A 25,305-nucleotide genomic window follows, 5' to 3' on the forward strand; every position below is an offset into this window, starting at 1 on the left:
AGGATAACAGAGCCCTTAACCAAACCAAAATATTCCCTCCAGCTCCCCCTTCCCATACTTTGGTCCCTGAAGCATCTGTCTCCCCAAGTTAGAAACACAAACTACAACAAACAAGTGAGGACTATTCTGGGTGTACTGGAACTGGAGGACCTCTTTATCTCGGGACACTTTGAAAATCACATCCTTGTCTTTATAATTTAAAAAGTTCACAATTGCCACCAAGGACGTGTGTGCATGCTCAATGATAAAGTAGGGCGAAAGGTTCTCCATCATTAGCCAGGATGTCAGACTTGTCAGGTTTGTCACATAATAATCCAACACTTCTCAGGTGTGGCAGGATGCTAAGAACTGACCCACCTTCAGGCACCACTGGGTTCCTAAATGAATCCACCACAGGACCCCTGAGATACCAGGTGAGGAGAAGGAGGAGGCAAAGTGACTGCCAGCAAGAAGGCCTGAAATGACAAATGTATGAAAGGTTAGCGTAGTATGTGTATATGTTTTTTTTAAACTTGTTTTATTGAGTTTTTCATAAAACAAAAACCCAGCAGTGCAATCTAGAAGAGCAGTTTACATTTCAATGGAAATACGACATCCTGAAAACCGGACCTTTTCACATTCGATAAGGAAATACAATGGATGATGCATAATACGTAACATTTACATAGCCTGCTGAAATGTTGAGTCCAAGGCACATCCCCGTTATTTAGATGTCTTAAAATGCACATAACACCCCACTTGGCCATCTAGTATGGTACAACCTATCAGGGGTCACACAAGATTTTAACTGCTCAGTATCTGACCCATCAGTCGAGTCAGCATCACTATTGTCAGTAAAGTTCTTAAGGACTAGGCCCCACATCCTAAGCTCTTCCTCCGCTTTCTCATCAGTGCCAGTGAGGTGCATGTGGGCCTCCTCCGCTGTGCCCCATTCGCAAACATGAGTTGCACTGCGGTAGTCTTTCGTTCATCCTTCCAATTGCTACTCTCTGTTTCGCTAACGGCAGGGCAAGCTGGGCAATGTAGTAGGGGATCTTGCACCCCCGGGGCTTTGTCACTTCTCCCAAGAGGCAGGACAGCAAAGTAAGAAGGACCGCCACATCCGTTGCCCCAACAATAATAGGTACCCTCCAGAAAATCTGAATACCTGTGCAGGTCCATGCCAAGTGAACAAATGTTCCCCACAACACGCACAGCTACCACATCTTAAGGGATCTATCTTATTTAACTGCCAGGTGGTCCCTTGTGGGATGTAAGAAATTGAAATGCAGTGAATCCGTGGTTACAGGGCACTCGCTTCACCAATTTGCATGCATGGGACCAATCTGCATCCGCTATAGGTTCCCCTTGATCTCCAGGCCCTGCACACTGCACATGTGCCACCCTTTATCTCCGCCAGTACTGTGCCATAAAACAGGGTGATCAGGTGCTGTCCCTCTCCTCAATGAAGCACCCCTCCCAGCACCTGTGAAGGCTGTGGTGCTGTAGGAAAGCCAATCTATACCTGCCTGACAGTATTGTCAAGTTTGGCATAATGAAGAAAGTGTCCTGGTTCCACCCCAAATGTCTCCTGTACTTCTTGAAATGCAAAAACAACACCTCCCCAGAATACAAGTCACCTGCCACTGTACATCCTCCCAAACTCTACTGCTCCATGGACATGTCCTTGTCAATCTCACAGAACAGTGCCCGATCCCATAGCCTGAGTTCCCTATCAAAGGGAGCTCTGCGCAGCACCTTTGTGTCCACAGCCTCCCAGACATCGCCGTTTGTCTCACCAGATACAGAACTGGGAGCTCAGAGTGCCCCCCTTTCATTAGAAGCTGTGCCACGGTGTCCCTAACCCAGTGGCGTAGCGGGGGGGTGCAGGGGGGGCCGGCCGCACCGGGCGCAACATCTTGGAAGAGACTAAATCCACGGGTTAGGGGGCGCAAATTACTTGCCTTGCCCCGGGTTAGGGGGCGCAAATTACTTGCCTTGCCCCGGGTTAGGGGGTGCAAATGACTTGCCTTGCCCCGGGTGCTGACAACCCACGCTACGCCACTGCCCTAACCACCAAACCATTGTGTAATCTCTCCTAGTTGTCTGATGCCGTCAACCACCTTGCCGCATGCTGTAGTGTGGCCGCATAATAGTAAGAGCGTATGTCTGATAGGGCCAGTCCCCCATCCTCTAGAACACGTTTAAGGATCGACAATGCCACCCTGCTGCATTGCCCTGCCCACAGCAGCGAAATGAGTAAACTCTCTACTTTGCAGAAGAACTCCAACCTAAGCGGATACAATGTGTTCTCAACTAAGTAAAGGCACCTAGGCAGGAAGACCATCTTCGCCACTGCAGCCCTACCCATCACCAACAGGGGGAGTCGGAAGCAGAAAGCTACAGCGGTCTCCAGCTGTGCCAGGAGTGCGTCGACGTTCAAACGCCTAAAGGCCTCCTCTGTATGAGCAATCTTTATCCCTGGATACTGGGACCCCGCAGTTTCCCATTGAGGTCCCAACTCAGGAAGTCGGTCCGACAGTATCCTGATGAGGCTTCCAAGCGGGAACAGGAACAACTTACCAACAGTAACCTGAAGCATGGACACCTGACCAAAGGCGGCAAGTAAGCCCAACAATATCAGAACCGAGCATTTCGTACAGAGTTCCCCACCTGGATTTCCCACTGTTCCAGATCTTTGCACAGCATCAAGGCCGGGGGCTCAATCACTAGAGCGAAAAGCAGAGGTGACAGGGTCAACCGTCCTAGTCCCCCTCCCCACCGCCCATGGCTCAGATAAGTCACCCCAACTCTTATGTGGATCATGAAGCCAGTGTATAAGTGCTGCACCCAGTTACAGAATACAGACTCAAATCCCATGCCACTCAGCACCGCTAATAAATATGCCCATTCCAAGTTATCAACGGCTCTTTCTAAGTCCAGGGAGACCAAATGCACTTCTTGATTATCGTCCATGGTCTCGTGAAACACGTGTGTGAGCCTGCGCAAATTAAGCGTGGTGCTGCTTTGATCTTCTTGTACTAACCTTTGAACTACTCCTATTAGAATAGTAGCATACAGCTTGCAAAGAATTTTGACATCCTAATTAAGCATAGTTAGCTGTCTATGTGAGGAGGAGTCTGCCAGGACCCCTCCTGGTTTTAGCATGAGATAAACAACACCCTCCCTCGTGGTAGGTGAAAGTACTCCATTTCTCCCGACCTCCTGAAAGACTTCCAATAGACTCTTTTTTAATGTTGTGGAGTAGGCCTGGTAGAATTCCACAAGGAATCCACCCCCCCCGGGCTTTAGATCTATTAAGTGCCTTAATGGACTCTCCCAATTCTTCCACTGTAATCTCTCTTTCCAGTTCCTGTACGAGGTCCAGCGGGCAGTCCAGCCCTGGTCAGGAAATTCTCCATCACCCCTACATGGCCCACATCCACAGCCTGGTACACCTTTTTAAAATGATGCACAACAACATCTAAGACAGCTTCACGGCTAGATCCCAGTGTACCTCCGGGTGTGCGAACATATAGAACAGGAGGAATCTCCTGCTCTCACCACAATATCCAGGCCAACATCTTATCTCCCTCTCTATGTAGACGCTGATGATACACTTGCAACATACATTTATCCAAAGTGTCCCAAATACTTAGCACCTCCCAACGGAGTCAAAGCTCCTAGGTTCACGCCTCTGGAGTGGTCAGGTCAGAGCTGTAAAGCTCCATCAGGCGATGCTCCGCCCCACCAAGTCATCCTGCAGCGGTCTTCTAACCCTGCATACAGTACCTATACAGCGTCACCTCATTATTGCCTAAAGGGCTTCCCAGTCTAGCGCCTTGGAGGTGGCAGTACGCCAGATGATCACCAAATAATCCACCAGGGAAGTTGCTAGGGTGCCCCGGCATACTGCATACGCCAGGAGTTCAGGGGGCATGCGCCAACTGTGCCTCCCCTTATCGCAGGCGCAGTAGCACTGAGACATGATTCCTAAGTGTCACACCGCACTCAATCTCCCAGGTTCCATCCCAGCAATCAAAAGCTGGTCTAACTGACTATAAGTATTGTGCGTGATTGAGTGGCATGTACATTCACGACCTCCTGGATGTAAAGTCTGCCAGCTATCATAGAACCCTAGGTCACGCATGACCATTGTTAGAAATGGGGTCTCTGGTTGGCAGTCAGTTTGAACTCTGTTCAAACAGGGACCCTCACTCTAGTCAGGGTAATGGAGATACACACCTAGGCTAAGCCCTGCTCACCCTCCTGGTATCTTGGCACAAGCAGTCAGGCTTATCTCAGAGGCAATGTGTAAAGTCTTTGTACCAACACACACAGTAATACAGTGAAAACACCACAAAATGGATACCACACCAGTTTAGAAAAATAGGCAATATTTATCTAAATCAAACAAGACTAAAATTACAAAAATGCAACATACACCAGTCAAGATATGAATTTTTAAAATAATAAGAGTCTTACTCCATAGAAAACAATGGAAACATTGTTACACAAAGTACCTGGTTTGCGTCAAACAATAAAGCTGCACGGGTGAGCGTGCATCGAAAAAGTCAGCGATGCGTTTGTTCCTTCCTTGCAAGTGAGGCCGTGCCCCGTCGGGTGGGCAATGCATAATTTTTCTCTCCCAAAAGAGTGATGTGTCGATTTCGATCGCTCACCTCCTGAAATGCCCCTTCAGGCCAGGAAAACTCCAAAGAGAGCAAAACTCACCCTCACTGAAAGAGGAGGAAGCTCTGCAGATTGAGTTGTGCAGCTCCTCTGGTCCCAGGGTATGGAAGGGCACACCTCGGGCCACGTCACACCCGTTACAGCCTCTGCCAGGCCAGAGCTGCCTCAAGCCATGCCCCTCACACACAGGGCACACACAGGGCAACAATGGCAGGGACACAATTCTGTGCACATGGCCTGGCTCTGCCACTGCCACCAACCTCCTGGATGGTCTCAACAGATCCACTAGGCCCACCAAGGGCCCCAGCACCTCTGCCGCAGCACCCGCTTCTGGCGTGCACAGTCCGCCTCTCCTTCTTCACTCCCCAAGTGCTTTTCTCAGCCACATGTGCATCATCCCCTGGGAACGGTGCCGCAGGAACAGTCACATAGCTCCGTTGGGCCACCCAACAACAAATACCACCCAAGTGCGGTATCTTAGGGCATAAATGCAGTAGTATTTTATAGGATTAGGCCAGGGCCGCAAGGAGCCACCTAGAAGTGCATCCCACCAGCCATATTGCTTGGCCAAGCCCTCTAGTATGTGTTAACTTCAATAACCATCTAAAAATATACCTTCAATAAATGTCCTGAAAATCTTTCCTTCGAAAAAGGAACTAGGTTTTTCAAAAATAAAACTCTTGTTTGTCTTTCAGGAACATAGAGAAAGAAAAGCCATAACATGACTGTTCATTTTTTTCCTCAGTGTCTCTCTTCTAAAGGAAATATCCACACAGGGAGAGCCTTCTTGTGATAAAAGTGTTTTGTGGTCTCTTCTCATGACGGTGATTACTTCAGCCTGAATTTCATTGCGTTATTGAAAATCCAAACAACTGTGCTTTTCCACAGCTCATAAAGTTTCATTAATAATGAAATAATTCTACTGGAAAGCATTTCCCTCAGTGCATGTTAAGTTATGTGTTAGGAAACAGCACAAAGCTCAGTTCATGTTCCAGGCATTTTTATTAAACTTCAAGTTTGTCAGAAATAGCCACCACAACAGAGCCACAACAGAGCCTTCTCCTGCTCCTCCTGATGCCTTCTTTCAACTCCCCTTGTTGCCTGGTTGCAGACATTCTCTGTGATGTACCCAAGAATCCATCAGGTACATCAAAGTTAAAATCACACCACAACACATTCTCCCCCCAAACGAATACTTAACAAAAATTTATAATAAGGACACTAAATTACAACAATACAATAGGCTGAAAACAATACTCTCATACTTTGTGTGAAACATAAAAGAACAGCACCATGTGGAAAACCCTGATCACACATAGGCCATCATTATGACATTGGCGGTAAGTGCCGCTTTCCGCCATGCTGACTGTCGCCAACATACCGCAGCAGTATACCGCTACCCGTATTATGACCCACACATAGAAATCCGCCACTATACAGACACGCACACACAAGTCCACCAGACCAAAGGTCAGTGATAAACTGGCTGTAGCAAAACCCACACCGTTACGCCAACAGAACGACACCCACAGCATTATGACCCACGAATCACCGCAGCGGACATTCAACTGCGGTAAACCATTGGCGGTACATACTGCCGCGCTCACACATACTTTCGACAATTCAAACTACACACACCTGACACGCATACACACACCACACCCACACCCACACACCACTATAAAACACACACACACATTACCCACAACCCTTTACCACTACAGATAATTTACAACAGAGAGAGAGACACACCAGGAGCACCCACAGAACCAGAGCCACAGAACACCATCACCCATAATTCATCCACGCACCTCACAGCACACACCCCAACACATCACCCCACACACACTCACAAACACCACACACACTACACCCATGGCACCACAAAGACACCCCAGGTTCTCAGAGGAGGAGATAAGGGTCATGGTGGAGGAAATCATCTGGGTAGAGCCACAGCTATTCGGAGCACAGGTGCAGCAGACATCCATTTCAAGGAAGATGGAGCTATGGCGGAGGATCGTGGACAGGGTCAACGCCGTGCGACAGCACCCCTGAACAAGGAATGACATCAGGAAGAGGTGGAACGACCTACGGGGTAAGGTGTGTTCCGTGGTTGCAAGACACCAGATAGCTGTATAGAGGACTGGCGGTGGACCCCCACGTCTTCCCCCACAACTAACAACATGGGAGGAGCAAGTCTTGGCAATTATGCATCCTGAGGGCCTGGCAGGAGTAGCAGGAGGACTGGACTCTGGTAAGTCAACTCTTTACTACTTTCACCCTCATAACTGCATGCCATCACATACCCACACCCCTACCCTCACCCCCATCACCACATCACCTCACATACACACCACCATCACAACCCACCCATCCCAGTACCCAGCACTGCATGCAACAACAATGCATGGACACCACTCACAGCCCTGCAGGGACACCTATCACCACAGCATGCACACTAGTGACAATCACTTAGCCAACCAAATAACAACTCACACAAGCCAAAGCTGCCTTGGTAATAGCAACCATAGAGAGAAACATACCCATGCTCAAGATGTCACACACAGAAACAATAACACTGCATTTACATCCCCACAGGACCCACACACAATGTCACCAGAGAGGAGGTGCCAGCAACATCCAGTCCCCCTACAGAAGAGGCCCACAGTGATGACAGCAGCTCTACACGCCTGGATCAGGATGACCAACGTGGCCCATCAGGGCCCTCTGGACAGTCGGTTACCCAGGCACAGTCCCATCCCACCACAGAGCCTCCTCACTCAGAAAACAGCAGCACAGCACCCACTCAGCGGGCCCATACCACTGTCCCCAGGACACATCAATCAGCAGTGTGTCCACCCCTTCAGGGACCCTAGGCAACCCCACAAACACAGGACGATCAGGGACCTGGGGTCAGTGGGCACATGGTTCAGGGGACAGAGGCACAGGACAACAGGGAATCTGGGAGGACTGCTGTGCGACAGGGGGAGGACAGGCCCAGGGAACCGACTCTCCACAAGGCACTCACCAACATCCTGGGAGCATACCACCATTCCCAGGAGACAATAGGCCAGATACTGGCCAAGTTGCAGGAGACCCAGCGGCTGCATGAGGTACAGTACCTAGGGATCAGGGAGGACCTGAGGGACATCCACACCACCCTGGTCACCATTGCAGGGGTGCTGACAGACATGGCCAAAACAATGAGGAAGGCAGTGGCACACCAACGGGCCCCTGACACTAGTCACACTGATGAACAGCCGTCCACTTCCGCTGATGCTAGTGGACAGGAGGCCCCACCCTAAGAACAACAGGCCACCAGCACCCACCCCCTGCAGAAGGAGAACCACACCACGAACGGTCCCTGCAATTCAGGCAGAAGCCAGAGAACATTGCCAAGACCCCTGACAGGAAACTCTCCTGATTGTCACCCTTGTCTCCCACTCTGTCACCCTGTCCACCTTGAACTGACATTGCTCCCCTTCCTATGCCCCCTTGGACAATGCACCTGTGATACCAACAAACTAGACTCTATCCTTGACTTTCCTCCACCATCACCCAAACCCATAGCACATCCCCATTTACTTCTCAGCAATGAAATAAACACCCTTGGTAAAAACAAGTATGGAGTATGTCAAATGATTTAAGGATGTAGTTGTTTAACAATCTGTAGACATTGCAAATAGACTGTACAGTGATGTATACACAGGTATGACCTGTAATGTGCTGCAGTCAATACACCTTGAGCCACAGGAGGGCACAAATACCTGTAAATAGACATGTTAAAGGGTACAACATGTAGCCTATGTAGTGGAAACAGCAGCCAGCCAGATAAAATTCACTTCACAAAACAGCAAAGGAAGGTGAGGTTACAGGGGGTCATTACAACATTGGCGGTAAAAGCCGCTGTGACAGACCGAACAAGATGAGGACAACTGAAACAAGAAGTTGTGGTGCTCAGGTAAGTTTTTTATTGTTCTCTAAACAAAAGGATAAATCAAGTGTGAGTTCGTTCTGCTGTTACTCTTAGTCTCTCCCAAGTTCTTCTTGGAAATGATGTGTCTTTCCCCTTTCTTCTCTTTAGGTGGAGGCACTGTCAGTCTCTCGGACGTCCCATGTGGATATCGGAAAAAGGAAATAAGGAAAACGAGGGTAAGTGGGACGTTAAGAGATACGTCTTTCTTATTAAATTTATCAGACTGGGGTAGACAACAAAGGGGAGGGGGGGTGGTGTCTGTGTGGAACAGAGGGAAGTGCTTATTACTAATTTACTAGCGTGTTATTGTGTCCCTAGTGCTTCTTTGTGCTCTCCCACCTCTTTTCCCCATTCACCCTCTACCCCTTCCCTAGTTTCCTTCCCCAGTCCCCTTCCCTGTCGTGCACCCTTTATTGGCCCAGAAGGACCGTACCTTCGTAAGCCACGACCCTCCGGGGCCGTGGCTGGCGTTGAGGTGGTCCTCCCTGAGGTAGGCTTCAACACGGCTTCCTGGCTCCCGTTCTCCGTCCTCCAGGTTGTGTTCCCTCTCTTGGTCTCTCGTCGCGCTTGCCGTCGGATCCCTTGCCTCGGTCTCCCTCCGTTCTTCGTCCTCCGCGTCTTCTTCCTCCTTGTCTCCGTTTCCTTCCTCCTCCTCCTTCTCTCTTCTTGCCGGCTCCACCGGCTTTTCACGGGCGCCGTCTTTCCGTGGCCAATCCGTGGCCAGGAAACCTATCCGGGTTTCCCTGGCAACGTCCTGACGCCGGCCTCCATCGGGACGCGTCTCCCCGGTAACAGGGAGACGCGGAGATGACGTGTTAGAGGAGTCCGATACGTCATCTCCGGCCTCCCGTCTCGCGGTGATCGGGTTTACCCCGTCACAGCCGCTTACCGCCGTGCAGAAGACCGCCAACACACCGCCGCGGCCACGGAATTCCGCCACAGCTATTATGACCCATATCTCGGAATCCGACAAAATTCAGACACCCACACAACTCCGCCACACCAAAGGTCAGTGATAAACTGGCGAAAACAAAACCTCCACCGTCACGCCAACAGAAATACGCCCACACTATCACGACACACGAATCAAAATACACACACTTCTACAAAACACCACCACATTGGACAATTCAAAATACACACACCTGATACACATACACACACCACTCCCACACACCCAATACAATATAAAACACACACCCACATCACCCACAAACCCCTACGACCACTATTACAGAGAGAAGGCCAGAGAGAGACACCACTATCCACAAACTAGCATCCACAGGCCCTCAACACCATCACCCACACAACTTCCACGCACAAAACACCACACACCACTACATATCACCACACTTATCACCACACACACCACCCCACACATCACCTACACCACCCCATGGCACGGCAAAGACACCCCAGGTTCTCGGAGGAGGAGCTCAGGGTCATGGTGGAGGAAATCGTCCGGGTAGAGCCACAGCTATTTGGAGCACAGGTGCAGCACACCTCCATTGCAAGGAAGATGGAGCTATGGCGAAGAATAGTCGACAGGGTGAACGCACTGGGACAACACCGAAGAAATCGGGACGACATCAGGAAGAGGTGGAACGACCTACGGGGGAGGTGCATTCCGTGGTCTCAAGACACCACCAGGTGGTTCAGCGGACTGGCGGCGGACCCCTACCTCCTCCCCCACAACTAACAACATGGGAGGAGCAGGTCTTGGAGATTCTGCATCCTGAGGGCCTCGCAGGAGTCGGTGGAGGAATGGACACTGGTAAGACAAATCTTAACTATTACATCCCCCACCCTACCTGCATGCCATTACATACCCCCACCCTCATCCTCACCCCCATCACTCCAACTCCTCACAAATGTCCCAATATCACAAACCACCCATCCCAACACCAAGCCCTGCATGCAACACCAAAGCATGGACACCCATCACTAAAGCATGCCCACTGCACATACCCATAACACCCCCCTAAACAATCATCACACAAGCCCCCACACAGGAATGCCAGCACTGGGGTACACGGTCACCCAGCCATTGCACACCATGACACACACAGATGAAATAATCATTCTTTTCCACACCTGCAGGACCACTACCCAACGTCACCAGACAGGAGGGTCCAGACATCTCCACCCCACCCACAGAAGAGGCCCACAGTGATGACAGCAGCTCTGTCCACCTGGATCTAGATGACCAGCCCGGACCATCGTGGGCCTCGGGACAGTCAGTTCCCCTCACACAGGCACAGGCCTCCACAGACCTTCTACCCTCTGGTAACACCAGTACAGCACCCACCTAGCGGGCCCATACCTCCGTCCCCAGGACACGTCAATCAGCTGTGTGTCCACCATTCCAGGGAACCCAGGATAACCCACCACCCCAACAACAGCAGGGACCTGGGGGCAATGGTAGTGGGCACACGGTCCAGGGGATGGAGGCCCAGGAACACAGGTGAACTGGGAGGGCTGCTGTGCAACAGGGGGCAGACAGGCCAAGGGAACCCACTCTCCACGAGGCCCTCTCCTCCATCATGGGAGAATACCACCACTCCCAGGAGACGATGGCAACGGTCCTGGCCAAGTTTCAGGAGACCCAGCGCATGCAGGAGGAACAGTATTTGGGGTTCAGGGAGGAACTCAGAACCATCAGCTCCGCCCTGGGCACCATCGTAGGGGTGCTGAAGGAAATACTCAACACCAGGAGGGACACTGTGACATTCCAAGGGGCCCCTTACACTAGCATGGACGATGAACTGCCCACCACCTCCGCCGGCGCTAGTGGACAGGAGGCACCGCCACAGGACCACCACACCAGCACCCCACCCCCTGCAGATGGAGAACCACCCTGCAAGCGTTCCCTGAGATCCAGGAACAAGACAGAGCACGATGCCAAGACCCCCGCCAAGAAATGAGACCACCCTGATTGTCAACCCACTGTCCCACTTTGTCACCCTGTCCATATTGGAACTGCCCCAGCTCCACCTCCCATGCCCATATGGGCAATGCACCTATGAGACAAATAGACTGGACTCTGCCATGGACACTCCTCCACCATCACCCCTCACCATTTAACTTCCCCCTCCAATATTTTTTATGTAAATAAACACACCTACAACACCAAAAGATCTGGAGTCTGTCTGTGATTTCGAAATAGTGTATTTGCAATTACAGTGACAACATTTCCAGGAAATAGTAATGTCATCATACCGATGTCACACAGCTCTAGTCCATGAGGAATCTAAGCAGATGACACACGTTGGGACCCACACCTGTCAAACCGTAAGGAAAAGTGACAACTCAGTGACCATACACTGGGTGAAATCGACAGACAGGAGAGAGGTAGAAGCGTAAAAGTACTTGTAGTAGGCAGGAATGTATTCTCACCTGTGTTTCACTGGAAATATTGCTGAATGACTGAGTCCCTGTTGTCAATGTCTTCTTCCTCTGCTTCCTCTTCATCACTTTCCACAGGCTCCACAGCTGCCACAACACTGCCATTTGGACCATCCTCCTGCAGAAAAGGCACCTGTCGTCGCAAAGCCAAGTTATGAAGCATACAGCAGGCCACGATGATCTGGCACACCTTCTTTGGTGAGTAGAATAGGGATCCACCTGTCATATGGAGGCACCTAAACCTGGCCTTCAGGAGGCCGAAGGTGCGTTCGATCACCCTCCTAGTCCGCCCATGGGCCTCATTGTAGCGTTCCACTGCCCTGGTCCTGGGATTCCTCACTGGGATCAGTAGCCATGACAGGTTAGGGTAACCAGAGTCACCTAATAGCCACACACGGTGCCTCTGGAGTTGACCCATCACATAAGGGATGCTGCTATTCCGCATGATGTAGGCGTCATGCACTGAGCCAGGGAACATGGCATTCACATGGGAGATGTACTGGTCTGCCAAACATACCATCTGTATATTCATGGAATGATAACTCTTCCGGTTCCTGTACACCTGTTCACTCCTGTGGGGGGAGGGACCAAAGCCACATGGGTCCCATCAATGGCACCTATGATGTTGGGGATATGTGCAAGGGCATAGAAGTCACCTTTCACTGTAGGCAAGTCCTCCACCTGAGGGAAAACGATGTAGCTCCGCATGTGTTTCAGCAGGGCAGACAACACTCTGGACAACATGTTGGAAAACATAGGCTGGGACATCCCTGATGCCATGGCCACAGTTGTTTGAAAAGACCCACTTGCAAGGAAATGGAGTACTGATAGCACCTGCACTTGAGGGGGTATTTCTGTGGGATGGCGGATTGCTGACATCAGGTCTGGCTCCAACTGGGTACACAGTTCCTGGATTGTGGCACGGTCAAACCTGTAGGTGATGATCAAATTTCTTTCCTCCATTGTCGACAGGTCCACCAGCGGTTGGTACACCGGAAGATTCCGCCATCTCCTCAAATGTCCCAGCGGACGGTGCCTATGAAGGACAACAGCGAGCACAGAGTCAAACAACTCAGAGGTATGTACCTACAATCTAGACAGAACACGATTCATACACAAAATCTGGCCTGTATGTGTGTTGAGAGTAGGCCTAGGTATGTGTGACGCAGTTGGCAATTAGGCCATGTGGGCCCCTGAAATGGCGGCTGCCTGACCTCTAAAGCGGGACAATGGGATGTGAGGTAACTGCGCTAGCATTGTACACCGTCGTGGTAGGCGGTCAAAGACCGCGGCGCAATGCTGCATTGGTTAACATTGGACCCTATGGGTCCCAGGAGCCAATGACGATGTACGCCGGCGGTGATGGTACGCAAAGCCGCGGAAGTGACCGCCATTTTCTAGCTGTTGAATCACTCGATACCTGATCTTCGACAGGAGAGGACCTACACTGCAAGTGCTGCTGTGACCTCGGTCTGGAAGAGACAATGGCTCGTTCGTATGGGGAAAGGGCCCCTGCCTTCACATCGGAGGAGTTGGAGAAGCTCATCGACGGGGTCCTCCCCCAGTACACGCTACTCTACGGTCCTCCAGACCAACAGGTAAGTACACAGGGAGCATGCTGTATGGGCTATGCCTGTGTGGAAAGGGCTGGTTGTAAGAAGGAAGGGGGCAGAGTTCTGCGTGCATGAAAGACTGTGGGTGCATGTGCCACATGGCAAGGGTAGGGATGGGGGCCACTCACTTTGACGGCGCAGTTGGTAATGACTTCTCTTCTTCCCCTGTACATTTCATGTAGGTCAGCGCCCACCAGAAGAAGGATATTTGGCGTGCCATCGCCAAGGACGTCCGGACCCTGGGTGTCCACCACAGACGGAGCACCCACTGCTGGAAGAGATAGGAGTACATTCGCCGCTGGAGCAAGAAGACGGCGGAGGCTCAGCTGGAGATGGCCTCCCAACGTGGGAGGGGTGCCTGTCGAACCATGACCCCCCTGATGTTCCGGATCCTGGCGATGGCCTACCCTGAGTTGGATGGGCGCTTGAGGGCATCACAGCAGACACATGGGGGTGGGTACACTCTCATTCTGCTGACTTTGCGTGCAGTGGAGGGGTCTGGGTGGGGGAGGAGGACTGTGGGTTTCCCTAGGCCAGGGCGAGTTCCGTAGGCTAGGCCCCTTCGTAAGGCATGGCCCTGTGGCCCCCCACCCCACCTCTGTAGAGTGCCAAGTAGAGCTATTCATGCATCTGTGTCATCTATGTGTGCAGATGTCGTCCATAGCCTTGTAGGCCATTTCCCAGAAATTGCACTGTAGAGCCTAACAGCGCAACGTAGTGCAGGGGGCTGCTGTGTCTGTCTTGTCCGCCAACGGTAGCGGTAATGCATGCACTCAACATGTCTTTCTTCTGTTTCCCCCCCTTTTTTTGCGTTCTCCCTGTTCTTGTGTGCATTAGCATCATCAGGCGGAGATGCAGTGGCACCGGAGCACGAGGGAGCTGCATCCCACATGGGCATGGAGGCCCACACTACGGACTCTGAATACACCAGTGGGACGGAGTACGAGGGGAGCACCACGGCGGTCACAGGATCTGCAACCAGCGACACGGACTCGTCCTCCGATGGGAGCTCCCTTGTGGTGGCGGCAACATCTGTGCCCCCCACTTCAACAGGTACAGCCGCACCCCCCCTACCAGCACTCACCTCCCAGCAGCCCCTCAGCCTTCGCCCGTGCCTGCTCACCCAGGAGGGTGGGCATCACCTTCGCCCCAGGCACCTCAGCCTTGGTCAGGCTGCCCTTCATCGAACCGTTCAAACTGTGGCCTCAGCACTGATGGCAGCCATTGTCCCTGTGTCTAGCCTCCATCTACCTCCACCCAGACTCAATCCCCTGTACCTCTGCCTATCCCAAGCACACCATCAGACCAGCCTGCACACACCTCAACACACAAGGGAAGCCCTGGCAAATATAAGCACCACACATCCCACAGGCACTCACGCAAGCATCACACACATATAGACACACCAACATCCACTGCCTCCAATGTGTCCCCCTCCTCCTCGTCTCCCTCCTCCCTCCCAGTCTCGTCTACACTCACACCTGCATGCACTACCTCTACAGCCACTACGTCCTGCACACCCAGCAGCACATCCCGCTCACGTGCAGTCACCACACCCACTACCATACACACGTCCCCTGTGTCCTCTCCCAGTGTGTCTGTGACTCCCCCTCCCAAGATACACAAACGCAAGCACACACCCACCCAACATGCATCCACCTCACGACAGCCTCCAGCGCATGCACCTGCACCCAAAGCCACTAAAGTTACACCTCCTACAACCACCTCCTCTTCCTCCACTCCCAAACCCCCTCCAGCTACCCGTCCCAGTGTCTCCAAACAACTTTTCCTGTCCACCCTTAACCTATTTCCCACCACCCCGTCCAACTCATAGGTCCCGTACTAGCACCTCAGCCACAAAATCATCGGGACCAGTGGTGCCTGTTGTCACAGGTATGTGGAGTGCACCGGCCACCAGTCCAGCCAGTGTATCACGGAGCCAGAACACAGCCAGTCCCCCCCCTGTGAAGCACCAGAAGTTGGCCAGTGCCCGGCGGGAGAGGGGGAAGACTCCAGCCACTCAAGCCGCTCACATGGGTCCCGGGGGGAGTGTGGACTCTGCTGTGACTCCTCCCAAAGGGGGAAGGGGCAGAAGAAAACCGCAAAGTCTGGGAGGAGCAGCACGGCAGAGAAGACTGCCATCATCCCCGCTGCCCAGGAGGGCCCCACCAGCCCCATCGTCGCTGCCCAGGAGGGTCCCGCCAGCCCCATCGTCGCTGCCCAGGAGGGCCCTGCCAGCCCCATCGTCGCTGCCCAGGAGGGCCCTGCCAGCCCCATCGTCGCTGCCCAGGAGGGCCCCGCCAGCCCCATCGTTGCTGCCCAGGAGGGCCCCGGCAGCCACAGCCCAGCTGCCCAGGAGGGCCCCGCCAGCCACAGCCCCGCTGGGCAATGAAGGTCCGCTAGCCCCAGCCCAGCTGGGCAATGAGGGACCGCCAAGGCAAGCACCGCCAAGTCATGCACCGCTGAACAGGGCAAGCACCGCTGAACAGGGCAAGGACCGCCAAGGCAAGCACCGCTGAACAGGGCAAGCACCGCCAAGGCAAGCACCGCTGAACAGGTCAAGCACCGCTGAACTGGGCAAGCACTGCCAAGGCAAGCACCGCTGAACAGGGCAAGCACCGCTGAACAGGGCAAGCACCGCCAACTCAAGCACCGCTAGCCCATGAGCGGCAGGGGCAGTGACGCAACAGGGACCGTCACGGGTGAGTGATGCACTCTGGGCACCAGTCCCCCACCAGAACCAGTGGAGACCTGCATCCACTCCGTCTGTCCTGCACAGGATGAAGCACTCTGGGCACCAGTCCCCCTCCAGAACCAGTGGAGACCTGCATCCACTCCGTCTGTCCTTGGCAGGATGAAGCACTCTGGGCACCAGTCCCCCTCCAGAACCAGTGGAGACCTGCATCCACTCCGTCTGTCCTGCACAGGATGAAGCACTCTGGGCACCAGTCCCCCTTCAGAACCAGTGGAGACTGTTATCCACTTGAGAGACTGTGGCTTTGCACTCCCCAGGATGGAACAGTGGGCAAACCACCCACTGTAGAGACTTGAGAGACTGTGGCTTTGCACTCCCCAGGATGTTACAGTGGGCAAACCACCAACTGTATAGACTTGAGAGACTGTGGCTTTGCACTCCCCAGGGTGGTACAGTGGGCAAACCACCCACTGTAGAGACTTGAGAGACTGTGGCGTTAAACTCCCCAGGATGTTACAGTGGGCAAACCACCAACTGTATAGACTTGAGAGACTGTGGCTTTGCACTCCCCAGGATGTTACAGTGGGCAAACCACCCACTGTAGAGACTTGAGAGACTGTGGCTTTGCACTCCCTAGGATAAAGCAGTGGGCAACCCACCCACTGTAGAGGCTTGAGAGACTGTGGCTTTGCACTCCCCAGGATAAAGCAATGGGCACCCCACCCACTGTATAGACTTGAGAGACTGTGGCTTTGCACTCCCCAGGATACATCAATGGGCATGGAGCCCCCTCGTGGATCTGGCGTCGTGCACTCATCAGGCTGATGTGCCCCCCCTGCCCTTCCCCCTGAGGTGCCTGTTGTATTTCTATCTGATGCCCCGGCAGTGTTCTCTCCGTCATGTTCGGGTATCTTGTGTGGGCCTCGCCCATGCATTTTCGGCCCAGTGGTCCACGGACTATGAATGATGCAATACCTGGACTACTATTCGTGATGTATATTTTGTTAATAGTGTATATATGTATATATTTGCTTACTCTATTTTGATATATTACAATGGATACACTCATTTCCTTTTGTCTTTGCATTCTTCCGGGGGGGTTGGGGGTGTTACTGTAATGTTTGGATATGCATTGGTGTGTGTGTGTTGTAGTGGGTGAGGGTGGGGGTGTTGGGTGTTGCGTGTCCCTGTTTTTTGCCTCCCCCCTCCCCTGTGTCGTAGGTGCAGTACTCACTGTGGTCTTCGCCCCCGGCATTGGTGCTCCTGGTACAGGAGCAGGAAGACTAGTGCAGGAAGAATATGGAGTTCCGGCTCCATGGTGTTGTCGTTCCTCATGGAGTGTGTAGAGGTGAGCGTTTTCCTTTCGAAATGCCTGTTCCCGCCGTGTTTTTATCCCCGGTGAATCCGCCCCAGAAAAGGTGGCGGATTGGCCTGTCATAATAGTGTGGGAGGTACATTGTCTCCCGCCTGTCTGTTGGTGGTGACCGCCGCACTGTTTGTTTGTACCGCCGTGGCGGTCTGAGTGTTAAAGTGGCTGTCTTTGTTGGCGGTTTCCGCCACGGTTGTAATTGCAACATTTTTAACGCCGGCCTGTTGGCGGTCTTACCGCCGCTTTAACCCCGTCCGCCAGGGTTGTAATGACCACCACAGTGTCTTACCTGTGTGTCACTGGAAGTACTGTTCTATTATAGTTGTTCTGTTGTCCACATCCTCCTCCTCTGCCTCCTCTTTGCCACTGTCTACAGGCTCCACGGCTGCCACACGCCCATCTCCAGCCTCATTCTACTGCAGCAAAGGCATCTGGCGTCTCAAGGCTAGGTTGTGCAACATGCAACGATGATCTGGCAGACTTTCTTGGGTGAGTAGCACAAGGATCCACCTGTCAGAAGGAGACACCTGAACCTGGCCTTCAGGAGGCCAAAGGTGCCCTCAATGATCCTCCTTGTTCGCCCATGTGCCTCATTGTAACTGCCCTTGTCCTGGCATTCCTCACTGGGGTCAGTTGCCATCAGAGGTTGGGAAAACCAGAGTCATCTGCAAATATCGAGGGATACCTATTAGCCAGACAAACAACCTTAGGGGCAACCCCACACCCATATAAACTGGGTGGGGACCATGGGCTCACCTATTAGCCACACCCGGTGCCTCTGGAGTTGAGCCATCTCATATGGGATGCTGCTATTCCTCAGGATATAGGCATCATGCACAGACCCAGGATACTTTGCATTCACATGGGAGATGTACTGGTCCGCCAGGCGCACTATCTGCACATTCATAGATTGAAAGCTCTTTCAATTTCTGTACACCTGTTCATTTCCGGGGGGGGGGACAAAGGCAATTTGTGTACCATAATTAGCACCAATGATGTTGGGAATATGTCCCATTGCATAGAAGTCAGCCTTCACTGTGGCCAAATCATACACCTGGGGGAAATTGATATAGCTGCGCATGGGTTTCATCAGGGCAGACAACACTCTGGTCAGCACGTTTGAGAACATAGGCTGTGACATCCCTGCTGCCATGGCCACTGTTACTTGGAAGGAGCCACTTGCCAAGAAATGGAGCACTGATAGGACTTGCACAAGAGGGGGGATCCCAGTGGAGTGACGGATAGCTGAGATCAGGTCTGGCTCCAATTGGACACACAGCTCTTGGATTGTGGCCCTATCAAGTCTGTAGGTGGGGATAATGTGCCTGTCCTCCATTATTGCCAGGTCCACCAGGGGTCTGTATGTCTCCATATCCTATTCATCCTCAGCGGTTGAACTCTAGGGCGAAAAACGGTGAGCAGATGGTCATATTCAAACATATCCTCAGAGTAAAATGCCTTGCATGTTGTGACAGAAACAGTATGTTAACGTGTAGTCCCGTAAATGTGCCTATGTCTGCTGTGACGCAGTTAGGTGCCATGGCCTGCTCCCCCCTGAAATGGCGGGCACCTGACCTGTGAGGAGGGACAATTGGAAATGAGGTAATTCCGCTGACGTTGTGCGCCATTGCGGGAGGCAGTCGAGGACCGCCGTGCAACACCTCATTGGTTATCATTGGGCCCTATGGGTTCCAGTAGCCAATGGTGATGTACGCAGACGTGAACGCCATTTTCTATCTGTTCACCCACTTGCTACCTGACCTTCAACAGGAGAGGACCTACACTGCAAGTGCTGCTGTGACCTGTGTCTGGAAGCGACAATGGCTCATGTGTCTGGGGAAAGGGCCCCTGCCTTCACTTCGGAGGAGTTGGAGAGACTAGTGGATGGGGTCCTACCCCAGTGCACTCTATTCTATGGTCCTCCAGACAAACAGGTGAGTACACTGTGAGCATGATGCTTGGGCCATGAATGTATGGAGTGCTGTGTGTGTCAGCCTCATGTAGGGGTTGGGCAGAGGGGTCCTGGACAGAGTGCTGCATGTATGGTGGTCAATGTCTGTGCGTAAGGGGATGGGAGGGGTATGGTGGGCCATGAGTATGACGGTCCGGACGGTATGACTAAACCTGTTTCTGCTGTCTTTTCCCTGCAGGCCAGCGCCCATCAGAAAAAGGGTGTTTGGCGTGCCATTGTCAAGGAGGTGCGGACCCTGTGGGTCTTTGACAGGCAGAGCACCCACTTCCGCAAACGGCGGGAGGACCTGCGTCGCTGGGCAAGGAAGATGGCGAAGGCCCAGCTGGGGCTAGCCTCCCAACGAAGAAGGAGTACCCGTCGTACCCTGACCCCCCTGATGTTCCGCATCCTGGCAGTGGCCTATCCGGAATTGGATGGGCGCTTGAAGGCATCACAGCAGCCACAAGGGGGTGAATAAAGATTCAGATTTCTGACTTTGCGCGCGTTAAGGTTTTACCTGGGTGGTGGATGTGGACACCCCTAGGCCAGGAGCGAACATGGCAGGGTAGGTCCCTTGTTGGGCAGGCTCTGAAGCACTCCAACCCCAATAGTGTTAGTGGCCATCTACTACTGGGCAGGGCCCTGTTTGTTTCAGGTGTGCAGCTCATGGTGTTAGGCATTGTACCCCATGGGCTGGTGACTAGCTGTGTATCTGGTAGTGAATGGCCTAGTGCATAGGGCTGCTCCCTGTGTGTTGTGTACGCCAATAGTAGGGGTGTTGCTGGCTTTGACCAAGTGTATCCTCTGTCTTTCCCCCCACTTTTTGTTTTGTCACCCTGTCCTTGTGTGCATTAGCATCATCTGGCGGAGGAGCAGAGGCACCGGCGACGGAGGGAGCCACTTCCCACATTGCCCATGAGGCCGAATCCACCGACGGTGAGGGCACCAGTGGGACGGAGGGCGAGGGGAGCAGCACGACAGAGACAGGAGGGGACACTACAGACAGCGACGACTCCTCCGATGGAAGCTCCCTGGCGGTGGCGGACACCTCTGTGCCCACCCGAACAACAGGTACAGCCACCACTGTACCAGCACCGCCCTCCCAGCAGCCTCTCAGCGTGTTTCCTGTGCCCGCTCACCCAGGAGGATGGGTATCTCCTTCTCCCAGGCACCTCAGGCCCTGCCCCAGTCAGCCCTGCTGCCCTCAGTGAGGAGGCTATTGAGCTCCTGAGATCCCTCACTGTTGGGTCAACCATACTGAATGCCATCCAGGGTGTCGAGAGGCATTTGCAACAAACAAATGCATACCTGGAGAGCATTCACTCTGGCGTGGCGGCCCAACAGAGAGTATTTCAGGCTCTGACCTCTGCACTGATGGCAGCCATTGTCCCTGTCTCTAGCCTCCCCCCTCCAACTTCCTCTACCCAGTCCCAATCCCCTCAACCCCAGCCTATCCCAAGCACACCTTCAGACCAGCAATCACCCAAATCAACACCCAGAAGTGGCTCAGGCAAACACAAGCACTACACTTTATCTCACAGGCACTCACAATAGCACCATCCCCATGCATACACACCAACATCCACTGCCTCCACTGTGTCCCCCTCCTCCTCGTCATCCACCTCCCTCTCTGTAGCGTTTCCACTTCCACCTGCATGCACTACATCCTCATCCACTACCTCCATCACCAGCACGCCTATCACTACAGACCCCTCACTGGCAGTCACCACCCCCACATCCATGTACACGTGCCCTGTGTCCTCTCCCAATGTGTCTGTGACCCCCGTCCCAAATTACACAAATGCAAGCACACACCCGCCCAACAGCCATCCACCTCACAACAGCATCCAGCTCATGCACCTGCACCCAAAAACAGCAGACTGACACTTTCTACAACCACTCCCTCTTCCTCCACTCCCAAACCTTCACCCTCTTCCCGCCCCAATGTCCCTAAGAAGCTTTTCCAAGCCATCATTGACCTGTTCCCTACCCCTCCCCCCGTCCTTCGCCTCGGGCCAGGCTGGCCAGAACCCATCCCAGCACCTCAGCCCCAAAGTCCACTGTGGGTTGTGCAGCTGTCAGAGGCTGTAAGGGGGCCCCCATCATGCCAGCCAGTGTGCCACCAGCCCCTGCCAAGGCCAAGAAGATTCTGCCACCTGGCAAGATCAAGAAGGGGACAGCATCCAGCAAGGAGAAGGAACCACAACCACCCAACAAGGCACATCAAAGACTCCAGCTGGCAGACCCAAGGTGACACCACCATCTGCTAAGGGCAGGAAGGGGCACAGAACACCAGCCAAGGCACTTCAGCTGTCCGAGCCTGCAGGTGAAGGCTTGGTGGCTACCAGCACAACCGCCAGCACCGCCACCTGCACCGCGGCCAACACCGCCACCTGCAACGCCGCAAGCACAGCCGCAAGCACCACCACAAGCACCACCACCTATACCGCCGCCTGCACCACCGTAAGCTCCACTACTGTCAGCAGCAGCAGCCCCAGTGGGCAGCTGTCTGAGGCTGTAGGGGAAGAGCTAGAGCCTCCCCTCACCACTGGCAGCACCGGCACCTCCACTGCGGCCAGCACCGCCACCAGCACCGCCACCAGCACCGCCGCAAGCACCGCCGCAAGCACCGCCACCTGCACCAATGAAAGTAGCAACACTGCCAGCAGCAGCAACCCCAGTGGGCAGCCATCTGAGGCTGCAGGGGAAGGGCTGGAGCCTCCCCCCACCACTGGCAGCACCCCCACCAGCACCGGCACTACCACCACTGTGCAGTCATAGCCGCCGGCGGATGGACTGTAGTCCTGCCTCCATGGAGTATATTGCATCCTGGCCACTGCAAATCTTGTGGCTCTGACACCCAGGTGAGGGACTATGACCTGTCACCCCCCAAATGCTGCATCACTGGGTCCCAAGCCCCCTCCTGAACCAGTGGAAGAAGGCATGCACTCACCCTATCCTTGGCAGGAGGAAGCACACTGGGCACCAAGCCCCCTCCTGAACCAGTGGAAGAAGGCATCCACTCACCCTACCCATGGCAGGATGAAGCACACTGGGCACCAAGCCCCCTCCAGAACCAGTGGAAGAAGGCATCCACTCACCCTATCCTTGGCAGGATGAAGCACACTGGGCACAAAGCCCCCTCCAGAACCAGTGTAGGAGCCACCCACTAGAGAGACTGTGGCTTTACACTCCCCAGGACCAAGCAGTGGGCAAACTACCCACTTGAGAGACTGTGGCTTTGCACTCCCCAGGACCAAGCAGTGGGCAAGCCACCCACTTGAGAGACTGTGGCTTTGCACTTCCCAGGCCCAAGCAGTGGGCAAACCACCCACTTGAGAGACTGTGGCCTTGCACCCCCCAGGACCAAGCAGTGGGCAAACCACCCACTTGAGAGACTGTGGCTTTGCACTCCCCAGGACCAAGCAGTGGGCAAACCACCCACTTGAGAGACAGTGGCTTTGCACTCCCCATGACCAAGCAGTGGTAATGGAGACCCCTCCAGGAGCAGTGGTGTTGTTCCATCTTCCGACTGAGATGCCTGTGTGTTTTCTACTTTATGCCCCTGCAGTCTTGTCTCCATATTGAGGCAGGAGTCAAGTATGGTCTTGGCCTATGTGTTTTGGCCCAGTGGGCCAAAGACATTTTGAGTGGACATTGTCCCGCCTTCTGTAAATATTGTATATTTTGTAAATACTCTTTTTGAGTTCTAAACGTATTTATAACTATTTCTAATATAACACTTATTTAACTCAATTCCTTTTGTCCTTGCGTTATTCCAGGGGGTCACGGTGTGTATATGTAACGTTAATGCATCTGTTTGTGTGTATGGTGTTGGGGGTGAGGGTAAGGGTGGGGGTGTTGCGTGTGTGTGTCACTCTCTTTTTCCTCCCCTCTCCCCTGTGTGCTAGGTGCAGTACTCAACGTAGTTGTCGTCACCGGCGTTGGTACTCCTGGTATATGAGCAGATACACCAGTATGGGAAAGACGTGGCATCCTGGTTCTTCCTTGAGTGTCGAGAGGTGAGTCGTTTCCCTTCAGAATACTGTTTCTGCCGTGCTTTTGATGGCGTTGTTAACGTCCCGGAAAAGGTGGCAAATTGGCCTCTCATAATACAGTGGGCGGTACATTGTCTTCCGCCTGGCTGTTGGCGGTTACCGCCGTGGTGCTTGTTGCTACCGCTGTGGCGGTCGGAGTGTTGAAGTGGCTGTCTATGTTGGCGGTGTCTGCCGTGGTCATGTTCCATTTTTTTTACCGCCGGCCTGTTGGTGGTGTTACCGCCGCTTTACCACCGACCGCCAGGGTTGTAATTAGGGCCAAAGTCATGAAGCTCAGAATGAGAGCACAGAGGATGGATGAAAACAATGGATCAGCAAGAGTAAGTGATGGGAGAGTACTGGACGAAAGTGGGACTGATGAGGAGAAAAAAATGAGACAGAGGTCAGGACAGTTGCATCCCTGTGATGAGAGAGCTGAGGATGAGGGAGTAAAGGATGATTGAGTATTGGATGGAAGAAAAGGGCTGGATGGAAAAAGAACAGAGTTGTTAAAGGACATCCAGAAAGAGAGCACTTTGCAAAATCATTGAATCAGGGAGCCTGGAATGAGGAGGACAATATGCAACAGATTAGGCTGGAAGAGAACACTTCATGGAGAACACAGGATCCCAAAGTACGTCAAGAGAGAGCACAGTATTGAGACACAGAGTGGAAGCGGCAGTGTGCAAGGAAAATGAACGGGAGATCAAATCATTGAAAAATGCATGATGGAATGTCACAGTGCTGGGAACAGCACAGTATAGGCAGAACACAAGATAGAAGAACACACAATTGAAAAGCACAGCGTAGGAAGAGCCTAGAATGTAAAAGCCAGACAGTGGAATATAGCACTAGATGGGAGAGCACAGGACTGGAGTATAATGCTACATGGAGAAACATAGAATGGGGAGGCACAGGACACAAGATGACTGAATGGAATAGTGTTGTATTAGGAAACATACATTACACCACAGAAATGATGATGTAGGAAAGTGATCTATATTCGTCACAGTCATCAACAGCTACTACATTATCTGTCAGTTTCAGATTCCCCAACCTTGCCCCAACACTCTACATTCCACATACCACAAGCCTAGAACATGGAATGTAGGTGAAAGAACAGATCACCACAACATCTTCCTCCGTATATAACCTAAATAATAAATAGATAGATAAATAAATAAGTATGAAAATATACCCACAACTATAAAACTTGCACAACTGAAAAGACAAGAGAGTATACATAAGATTTTGGATTCCAGCATACACCAGGTTTCATACCTGCTTGCTTGCTTTATCATTGAATGAATTTACAATAATGGACTGACCCAATAAACATAGCTTACAATTGTACCAAAATCTATGCATCTCAATATTTAGTCAGTTTCCTAATTACGCTTTTGCATTTGCGTTTCATAGGATTAATATTAGATCCTCATTTGACCTATTCTTACTTGTCGACTGCTGTCGACTATCTAACACTCCCTTTTTCTCTTTATTATCATAACATGGTGCATTGTCGCTTGTTGATTTTCACCATCCTATTTCTGTTCCACCATTCATGACCTTTTATACGTATGACATTTTT

This window comes from Pleurodeles waltl, chromosome 3_2 (assembly GCF_031143425.1).
Source record: "Pleurodeles waltl isolate 20211129_DDA chromosome 3_2, aPleWal1.hap1.20221129, whole genome shotgun sequence".
Taxonomy (NCBI): domain Eukaryota; kingdom Metazoa; phylum Chordata; class Amphibia; order Caudata; family Salamandridae; genus Pleurodeles; species Pleurodeles waltl.